Source organism: Arachis hypogaea, chromosome 19, assembly GCF_003086295.3.
Source record: "Arachis hypogaea cultivar Tifrunner chromosome 19, arahy.Tifrunner.gnm2.J5K5, whole genome shotgun sequence".
Classification (NCBI taxonomy): Eukaryota; Viridiplantae; Streptophyta; class Magnoliopsida; order Fabales; family Fabaceae; genus Arachis; species Arachis hypogaea.
In genome coordinates, this window is record NC_092054.1 from 16,247,037 (window position 1) to 16,258,868 (window position 11,832).

Here is an 11,832-nt window from a genome sequence, read left to right on the forward strand (position 1 = left end):
GGTGCACGAAACTGACTCCGCACGTTTCGCACAGATAGACCGGCAAGTATACCGAGTCATCCAAGTAATACCTCAGGTGAGTGAGGGTTGATCCCACGAGAATTGTTAGTTTGAGCAAGCAATGGTTACCTTGCAGATCTTAGTTAGGCGGATAAAAATTATAGTTTGTCACGAAAAACGCATAAAATAGAATAAATAATAAAACGTTACTAGATAGGTGTGAAATCAATGATGATGGAACGGTTGAGGCTTCGAAGATATTTTGTCTTTCCGGATTAACTTTTCTGACTGTCTACTTCAATAACTTTCTTATTCATTCAATGGCAGCTGTAAGTGATTAACTCATGTCCTATCATCAAGTTAACCTCCTCCACTGCATCAATCCACCATGTTGCAAGTGACTCATGTCCTCTCATCAAGCCACCTCTAGGTTTCTCACTGTAGCAGAAGATGAAGTTCTAAGCAATCCACTCTCCCTTCATGATCCTACTCAAGGTGCCACAGACAAGGTAGATCTTCCAGATCAGGGAACGCTGCTTCTCAGACTCTAGCCTTAGCGCCACAGAGACCTCACTTACCCACGGTCAACGGGATTTCATGTCACGTATCCAAAGTTGTCCAAGTATTCTATTGGAATCCGCAATGCAATCTCTAGCTTTGGTTCAACGTTATCCGGGTCAGGACTCGCACGGGACCCATGTAGAACAAGGGTGATTATCACGGGTCACTCTCAATTCATAAGATGAAGAACGAGAATGCATAAGAAAATAGAATCAGACATATTGAACTAGAACAGTAATATTTTTAATCCATGAAACTCAGCAGAGCTCCTAACCTTAACCTTAGGAGGTTAGTGACTCATGCTTATAGAAAAGTAATGAAAAACGTAAAAGTGGGCAAGAGTTCTTAACAAGGGTGAACTCTTGTCTATATATACTATTCTGCTAACTAAGAATTACAAAAATAAGATAAATTAGTCTTGTAGTGCGAAAATCCACTTTTTGCGCCCACTTGGTGAGTGTTTGGGCTGAGCTAAGGGTGTCTCCACGTGCTAGGACTCCTTAGAGATGTTGAACGCTGGCTTGGGACTCCCTTTTAGGTGTTGGACGCCAGCTGCTCCCCTGTGGGCGCTGGACGCCAGGAATGGGGCTGGTGGCTGGCGTTGAACGCCAGTTTTGGACCTTCATTTCCAAAGCAAAGTATGGACTATTATATATTTCTGAAAAGTCCTGGATGTTAGCTTTCCATAGTTATTGAGAGTGCGCCATTTGGACTTCTGTAGCTCCAAAAAAGCTCCTTCGAGTGCACGGAGGTCAGATCCTGACAGCATCTACAGTCCTTTCTCTGTCTCTGAATCATACTTTTACTCAAGCTCCTCAATTTCAGCTAGAAAATACCTGAAATCACCATAAAATACACAAACTCAAAGTAGAATCCAAAAATGTGAATTTTGCACTAAAACCTATAAAAACATAATAAGACTTAAACAAAATATAATGAAAACTATATGAAAATGATGCCAAAAAGCCTATAAAATATCCGCTCATCACTCTGCATTCTCTCTTTCTCCTCTACACCGTTTTTGGCCACATCATCACCAACATCCTATTTTTGCAGCACTACTCCACTGCCATTATTATTCTTCTTTTTTACTGAACTAAAATCACGAAGCCATATTTCTCTTCCTATTTCTCTGTTCACCATCAGCAATCCCACGCCACCACGGCTACCCTCTCTTCTTTTTTATCCTCACAATCCCTCTCTCACTAGCTTGTCCTTATCTCTATTTGGTTTCACACTGAATTCCAAATCTGCATCCCAAATAGAAAACTTTACATCGAACAAATTAAAACACCGACGCACCCCATAATCACCAAATCACTCTGTCACGTAAAAATCGATTCTTTAAGTAAATATCTATACTCAATCATCAAAATCCAAAAAAGGACAGCTCGTAAGATCATATCCCAAATCAAATTCCAGTACTTAAACAGATAAAACTAATCAATTGAAAGGAGGTGACAGTGGATGATACAGCGATAACAGAAAATGGTAGTAGATGTTAGTGATGATGATGGCCGAAAATAATGTGGAGGAGAAAGAGAGAGGAGAGTTGGCCTGGTGGTATTCTGGTTCGCATAGAAGAGGAGAGGATAGGGATGGTAAAACTTTCCGAGACGCGAGGATCCCTGCGGGGACTGCCCCGAATGAGGATCTGACTGTGAGGAATTTTCTCCGCAGGGATAGGGATGGGAAACAAAATTCTCCTGAGGCAGGCTCAGGGACCCGAGTGGGGATCCCTGCCCCATCCCTGCTAATTCTCAAAATTCATAAATTTACTGAATTGTCCTTAATAGTTTATTTCTCATATATGTTTTTTAGTCATTTGACATATATATGTATATATATGTATAAAAACTCAAAACTCTTAATCCTCATTTGCATAACCATTCTTCAATTCAGAGATCCCTAATGTTGTCCATACTCCATCCAACCTCTCTACAGCCACCCCATTGCCACTCTCCCTTTTCATTGCATCGTCACACCTCACCGTGCCATCATCCTCATCGCGTCGTGCTCTTTATTTGCGGTGTTCCTTTCCGTAACTCTTCCGTCGTGTCCATTCTCCTCTCTGTTGCCGCGTCTCCCACCTCATTCACTGCTCTATCTTCTGGCTCGCCGTTGCGTCCCTCCATTGCGTCATTTCAAAAGAAGCCACCATCTTGTCGTTTAGACTTTTTGTATAAAATTTTGCTATTTTTGTATAGGATGGATACTTGCAGCTCTATTCATATGGAAATTAATAATTAATTAGAACTATTAGATAGATGGGGAATGGGGTCTCCGCGGATAATAGGATGGAAAAATATTCCTTCACGGCGGGGAATGGAGACGGGGACAAGGAGCAAATCTGGGGACAAGAATAGGGAGTAGGGAAGCATCCCCCGCCCCCGCTCTACCCCGTTAACATTCCTAGGAGAGGAGAAAAAAAAGAAGAGAAGGTAATTTATCTATTAAATTGTTGACTTAACAGTCCACGTAGGTAAGATCCGTTAACTCTAGATAAAGACATTAATGAAGAGAGCAGAGTGTCTCAAGGAATTAATCGTTAGTGGTCGCGATAGGACTATGTTTTTGCTAAGGGGCAGAAAAAAATTTATAAATTTATTAGGAATCGGGTTGAGGTTTCACTCAAAATTGTAAATATATAAAAGGGGAAATTAAACAACAATATGGTTACTTGGTTTTATGAGCAGAAGAATGATATGAACAGAAATTTAGACTCTGATATTGTATAAATCTAAAATTCTTTATAGCGCGTAGAGAAGCAATCTCCCTTTTTTTGTTAGTTAGTTTTCCAGATTCTAATAAAAAGTATTGACTCAGATCAAAATCAAAATTGACCCATATGCATCTCTCCAAGCAAATTCCTGCTTTATATATAATAATTTGCATATCAAAATTCTTTAACTACGAATTAAAGTTTAGTACTTTATGTACACTTACTCCCTGCATACTAAATCACTAATTCCCCTACACCTTTCAACTTCACTACAATTAAACTCAACTGTCTTGAACATTTCCAACAAAAATATTCAAAAAAATCTTGCAAATCATTAAAAGGATACGAAATCACATGAATTAACCAATAACTTTCCACATTTTTTTTTTATTTATCACTCCCAACATTTGGTATATTCAAAGTACAATGTATCTGAAAATTAATTCTTTGTATCCAGATACATACATAACTTATGATATACCAAAATGTTACAGTGACAGATAAAAACAAATGGAAGAAGCTATGACGATGGAGATCTTGAAAAGAAATGTCAAATCCTATTTGTTCTGTGTAGGATTTGGGACACTCGATGGTGCTTTCCTCAAACCTTGATCCACAGCTTTCTTGGTCTGTTTATTCTTGCTTCCACCACTAATAATTAGTTTACCTTTGACTTTGTTGGAAACAGAATCAAGTGATGAAGATAGCAATAACTTCCTTGACAGAGTTGGAGAGGTTTGTGATTGTTCATGTCCGGAACAATAAGAAATAGAGGAGAACAAAAGAAGGTGAACAATAATAATGAAGATCAAAATAGAAGCTAGAACTCTCCACTTGATGATGATCTTCATGAGAAATTTGAGAATGTTTTTCAATAAGAAATTGGTAAAGATGCTAGGTACTAATAATTTTGAAGATGAATCAGGTTTATATATAGATATATGAGAAGGCATGAGTGTACCTTCTCCACGTGGTTCACCATGCTTTTTTCTATATAATACATGAATGCAATGTCCTATGGGCTATGGGGAATAAAAAGACAAATTAGCTGCTTATGCAACAAGGTTTTTAAGTTTTGATATTAATAACCACTCTTGATGCAGGGATTAATTAATTGGAAGATGTTAGTTTCTAGTTTTCAGTTAATAATGCTATTGGAAAATACTACCAGGATTTTAGTAACAGAACAATGTGGAAATTGCCATTATTTTTTGGTGAAAACTCATGTGAAGTCGACTTTTACGTAAAGCTAATATTTGAGAGCCGTTAGATAAAAATTTAGTTAAATTAGTCAAATTATCTAACAGTATCTAACGGCTCTCAGATATCAACTTCACGTCAAGTTGATTTCACCTGAGTTTTCACCTTTTTTTTTATAGACAACGGAGCATAAAGCTCATAAAAAAGAAAACTAAACAGAAACTATTTTAAAAAATGTAATTCCAATAAAATTTACATAAAAACTTAAAGAAATACACAAAGAAATAAAAAAAAATAACATTCTGACTGAAATTCATGTTCTTGTCATTATTAGGTTTGGGATAAAAATACAACTATCGTGATTTTTGACAACGATTCTAATTATGCTTATTATATACAGAGTGTAATTTTTTGCATATATACAACTGACAATTAATTCTTTTAATTTTTTCTTAATTAATATTCAAAATATAATCTCTTGTATATATTCTTTAAATGGAATCGAGAAAAATCATATGCAAAAAGATATTATGTAAATTGAATAAACTATACTTATAAGTTGGATAGTAAGTCAATATCCCTTAATTTGTTATATGTTATCATCAGTTGATGAGTGATATATTATTAAGTATAATTTTATTTGAATTATTAAGAAAATTTTGATTTGATTCTATAAATTAAGAAGTATTTGATATTATCAATTTTGGAAAATTTTAATTTATTGATAATGTTAGGAAAGTAAAATAAATAGTTTAAATTTAGTTATTAATTATAATAATAATTAATAAATATTAAATATGATAAAGTTAAGTTATTTTAGCTGATTTTTTTATTGTCTTTCAAAAAGATTATTGTTAATTTATTTGAAGGGAAGGATTTAGGGACAGTACTTATTCCTTGGATTCAAAGCTCTTTTACTAAGTTGGATCAGGGATCATGTGATGCATAATTGACTAATGCTGATTATATGATGACTATAATGAAATCTTCAAGTCATTAAACTATGGAGGATTCATGTGATAACACATGTGTATTTGAACTAACCGCCTTCTAAATCCACATGTTCACATCTTTGCCAATATACCCATCAAGAGGAGTAAACACCTTTTCTTGGGGGATACAAGTTTAACCAACTTAATTAGTTGAATTTTGGTAGGGAGTCAATGAAGTAAGTATATAATGTGTACAATGGGCTGATTTTTTAGTCCAATATGAATAAAAAATTAAAATTATCCACATTTATCCTTATTCTAAAAGTGATGTTCATTTTTTAGATAACCACCACCATATATTCAGTAATCCTAATTTTTCCTCAATCACCCTTTCTTCCGTTACCGTGACGTTTCAAACCAAACCTTTCACATAATCCCACCGTCTCCCTCAATGGAACTCTTATCAGCGCTGAGCATCCTTTACCGTTAGCTTCCGTCGTGTGTCTCCCGCCCACCAGACTCCAGCAGTTCGCCCTCGGTCACAGGTGTACAGAACACTGGCGGTTCAACCGAAGCTGCGCCATCCAGGTTAAAATTTTTGTATAAGATCACACAATAAGCCATGACAATTTTATATAACCATCTACGTATAAGAAGTAACCATCCGTTATCGTACAGGTTCGAACATCCAGGATAAATTATTATTAATTTATCAAACACAATACACCCATACTATCCAGAATAACCATCCGAGTACCAGGGATAATAAACATCTGATATCCTACTGAATCGAACATCCAATTTAAAATACTTGAAACTGATCACTCGACGACGGGAACACACGACGAGTAGGTGGTGCTGGACGAGGACCTGTGCAGACGACGGTGGGAGGAGAGTCCGACGGCGGGTGGTGACCGGTGGGAATGTAGTTTCCGATGAGAAACGGAGATGATACCATATTGAGCAAGTAACGTCTTTGTTGTGATCCTATAACTGACCCAAATCCTATTTTGTTTCAAAATTCAAATTAGAATAATTTTAAAATTAATTAATTGCCCATAATTTAATTTCAATTTGAAATTAACCCATTGTATACATTATACGGCACATGTTTTGCCTCCTTATACTTCCTCTAATTAATTTAGTCAATTCACCCTTTTATTTATGGACCTGTTTTTTTATAGACAGAAGAACAATTTTTTCAAATAAAAGAATCAATTTTTTTATATATTTTAAAAAACAAAAGTGTTTCATGTAAAATTAAAATCAATCACCAAATTAATTATTATATAATCAATTTGGGTTGGTCGAATAGTCAACTCATTCATCTATTTAAGCAAGTATTAGGAATTCGAATTTCGTTTTATACATACAACAATTTATTAGCTAGCAATAAAATTTTAAATGGAATTTAGATTTGCGAAAGATTAGTTCTTAATCTCTCGTACTGAGAGAAACTGTAGACAATCAAATTAACTAATGTATTTATCTATATTCATTTATATATTGATTTACACACAATTCCAATTAAATAATGAATCACTATTCACTAGCAATCTAGCATAATTAAATCTATTATTGTAGAATAATGAAACCAGCAAAAGATGAATAATCAAAATTAGTTATAATAGTATAATAACCTTTTTATAAGACATCAAATATGTATTTCTATATGTGGTAACTAATTAATAGTTGAATTTTTTGTGTACACATAACATAATTGTCATAAACAATGTTATATATTTAAGTCTTTTTATGAACTAAGTCTAACCAAATTAAATAATAAGACTTCGAATAATACTATCTATAACTGATTTTTGTTATGTTAAATCAACTTAGTTAATTTAATTAACAAAAATACTTAAATGTGTAATATTATTCAATTGTTAAACAACTACCTTTAAAATATAAGAAACAAACACAATTAGTTGATACTTATCAATTATATTTTATATACATTAAAATTAGTCACTAATATAAAATATATATTATAATATAAAATATATATTAAAAATAAATTAAATAACACATGTATTTATATATAAATATATAGTTGTTGATTTTAGTTTAAAAATACCATTTTTTGGTACTTATATTTAGCTTTCTTGATCATGGCTAATCATTTCCGTTTTGTCATCTTTCACCACTTTCAAACTGCTTCTATATTTTGAGTATATAATCATGTGGAAACCTCTTGCAAATTAACTTTATAAGATCTTGCTCAATAAACTAAACTAGAGCTATATATTGTTGCAATTTTTAAACCCAACTATGCTTAGCTGGCTTGTCAGACCCATATGAAAATACTGTTGCTCCATGGACAATTTATAGCTGCAATTTTAAACCTTCAATTTTTGTTTCTCTTCATTAATCAAGATTCTTCTTGTTTTGCCAAGATTGGAAGAGTAGTATAAACTAGAAATACATCTCCATATGGAAGATTTTTATTCTAGCTTGCTCACATGACAAACCCCACCAGTTCTAAACCATCTTGAGGATCAATAATAATTTATACGGAGTGTAGCATAAATAAACACCAAACTTAGGCTAGTTTTGACTTCCTACTACACAAAACTTGAATGTATCACACATTCATATCTTATTGGGTAAACTACGATGAACACTCTTGAAATTTGGTAATATTATATTCGGTATTTCTTGATTTTTATAAATGTATACTAATATACTAATTTCTTCTAACTTTAAGTGATAACAATTAATATCTTTGTATTCAGCACATTGATCAGCAATATATTTTGTTACAGATTTAATTTGAATATATTAATAATATAAAATAATTTTGAGTCTATTTATATTTTTATTTAATTAATTAGAGTAATTTGGTTCATCACTATTTTTTTTCGAAGGAATAAGCGCGCGCCTTTTAAATATCGTAAAATGTCGGATCAGCCCTCAATCACTATAAATATTAAACATAAATATTTGACAAATTAGTTATTGAAACTTGTTAACAAAAGGTGACGTGAACATAAAAATTGTTCAATTTTTTGGGAAAAAAGTTTGGTAACAAAAATTTTCAGCCATAATTAACCAAAATTTTTTATAATTTATTTTATTTATATCACTTAATAACAATTTTATTTTTTATTTCACTCTTTTATCATTCCACTTATCATATTCTTATCAACCTCACTTATTAATGGTATTAATTATAATATCATATCCCTTATTATTAGACATTCTTATAATCAATACTTAATATTTCTTTTATAATTTAATTTTTATATTTAAGAATACATTAAATATTAATAATAATAATAATGGACGTGATAACATAATATACATTAATTGAGTCAATTACACTTGATTTTTTATTCCCCTTAAAGCATTTAATATCAATCAGTGGAAATACGAAAAAATCATTAATTCTTTGTTTCCGTTAAAACATTTCACTTGATTCTTTGTAATATATACCTTTTATTAATTTAATTATGATCATTCAAAAATCATGACTCTAGTACCATTGCAAGCACAATAGTGCATAAGTCAATGAATTTTACAAGAAATCACGTTTATCATTGTAAATAGTATGGCATTTGAATTCGACCTTAATACGGTACTTATGGTAAAAGGTGTTAGGAAATTATTTGATTTCCTAACTTATTTGTGGGCAATACATATATTAATTATAATCACAAATTATGCTATTTCAAATTAAATGACTTATATAATGGTGATCTCATTTATTGTTATAAATGCTAAATTGAATAAGTCATTATTACTTTTGATTTGGAATTAAATGAGAATAAAACCGGATATTATCTTTATGGATTTTAGATATATTATCTTTTGGGTTTTAGATACTATTTTATTTGGGCTTAAGGGTTTAATGGGTGCCATACTCAAATATAAATAGACCTTCAGGGTTTCGGTCCCCAATATACCAAAGCCGCCTTTGTTACTCTTTCCCCATCAAAAGAGTTGCAGTTCAGCCTCCTAGGAATATAGAAGGCTTTGGTTGAGGAAGATCGAAAGAACCACAAGATCCAAACTCTTCCAATCATAATTCATGTTTATGAATTCAGGTACGCTTCCGCATTATCATATATATATTTTTGGTGATTCAATATGGATGATCTGGGTTATTAAAATAATTTATTCCAACAAGTGGTATCAGAGCCATCCATAATTTAATCATCGAAAATATTAGATTTTATTTTATTATATCAATATATATATGCGTTGTTTACGTTGCATCCGAAATTGTTACACGCTAATTGTTCCCCTTTTGTATGTGCATCAATATACGTATATATATTTATAAAAAAAAAAAAAAAAGCAACGCAAACGGCACTGTATATATAACCTTCACAGTATAGGATGTATAATCACTTTAAAGGTTAATATTTTTTTTATTCTAATGCTGTGATTGCAATCTTTATATATATATATATACGTGTATTATCATTATGAATATTTATATATATATTATTGTTTGGATAATACATTAAGGTATATATATATATTTTACATGAGAGCGATTTGACAATTAATTTACATAATGAACAGATGTTTTATTCTAAAGAATATTATTATGATTATTTTGAATTTAATTATGTGTGTCATTAATTTGGTGTAAAGTGAATTGATTATCCTTTTAGATATAAGGATTAATATGTATATGTCACTTATGCGAATATTAATTTATTCAAAAAGAGATTTATATTTGGCCAAGTTATGTGTACATATTAATAATAACAAAAAAAAAAAAATTTAAATTGTTACATAAGGAAACTAGTAACAATTTGGATTATTATACCCATCTATTATAAAGATTTGGTTTTGAAATAAATTGATTGAACATTATGCTGTCAAAGTAGCCTCTTTTGTGAAAATTGATTTATTTAAAACATTAGGAATATGGTGTTATGTAATTCATGCGAATATTGGTCGGCCCAAAGGAAGGTCTATATTTGGCCGAATTACATACACATGTTAATGGTAAATAAATATTTGGGTAACTGATTAAGAATAAAGCAATACTTATTATTTATGCGAACAATAATCGGCCCAAAGGAAGTTTATTGTTTGGCCAAATAATAAGCATTGCACACTTCTGTTTGTTTTCTATTAATTATGCGGTCAATAATCGGCCCAAAGGAAGTTTATTGTTTGGCCAATTAATAGAAAATATATGCGGTAATAAATAGGTTGCGAAGTTTAAGTTTCCATGTGCGCATTAAGTCGGTCCAAAGAAAGGCTCAATGTGTGACAGGAATTTTGACAATATTTAATTACTGCAATGAGAGTATCACTTACAGTTAATTTTTCTATCCAAAGATTGAAAATTAATGTTGTGCTAGATATCTCAATATGGATTTTTACCCATTAATTAACTAATATCTACTGCATGTTCCTTTTATTATAATCGAGAAACTATGGCTTTAGCTACCAATGTTTCTGCGCAAATTAACAGTATTCCTATGCTGAATGGTACAAACTTTAAAGTTTGGAAGGATACCGTGGAAATTGTCCTCGGTTGTATGGATCTGGATATAACTCTTCGAGAGGAGAAACACACTTCCACTCCGGAAAATTTCAATGAGGTTAAAATAGAGAAGTGGGAGAGATCCAATCGAATGAGCATTATGATCATGAAACGCTCAATTTCTGAGGCGTTTTGGGGCTCAATTATTGAGGATAAAGATGTCAAACAGTTCCTAAAGGATGTTGAGAAATTCTTTACTAAGAAATTCAGTGCTCACATGGCTTTATCTTCTCAGTATAAAAGAAAGCGTGATACTACTGCGGATGCGCCTTCTCAGCAGAAAAAGGCTAAGAAACAGGATCAAGTTTCAACCTGTTTCTTCTGTAAGAAGGTGGGACACATGAAGAAGGATTGTACCAAATATGCCACCTGGAGTGTAAAGAAGGGTATAATTCTTACTTTCGTTTGTTCTGAGGCTAGTTTAAGTTATGCACCTGTTGATACTTGGTGGGTAGATTCTGCTGCTACTACTCATGTAAGTGTTACTATGCAGGGTTGCCTGTGGAGCCGACCGCCAAGTGATGCTGAAAGATACATCTATGTGGCAGACGGTAATATAGTTGCAGTCGAAGCTATAGGAACCTTTAGATTATGTTCCACGAGTGGATTTTACTTGGATTTATTAGAGACATTTTATGTACCGTCATTTAGACGAAATTTGGTTTCTGTTTCTCGTTTGGACAAATCAGGTTATTTTTTTTCATTCGGAGACAATAAAGTCAGTCTCTTTTACAATTCGAATAATATTTGCTCTGGTCATTTGGTGGATAATCTATATAGGCTTAACTTAAATTCCTATAATAATGAAATACTGCAAACGGGTACAAAAAACTGAATGAGAATTCGGCATCATTATGGCACAAACGCCTAGGCCACATCTCTAAATAGAGAATTCAGAGGCTCGTGTC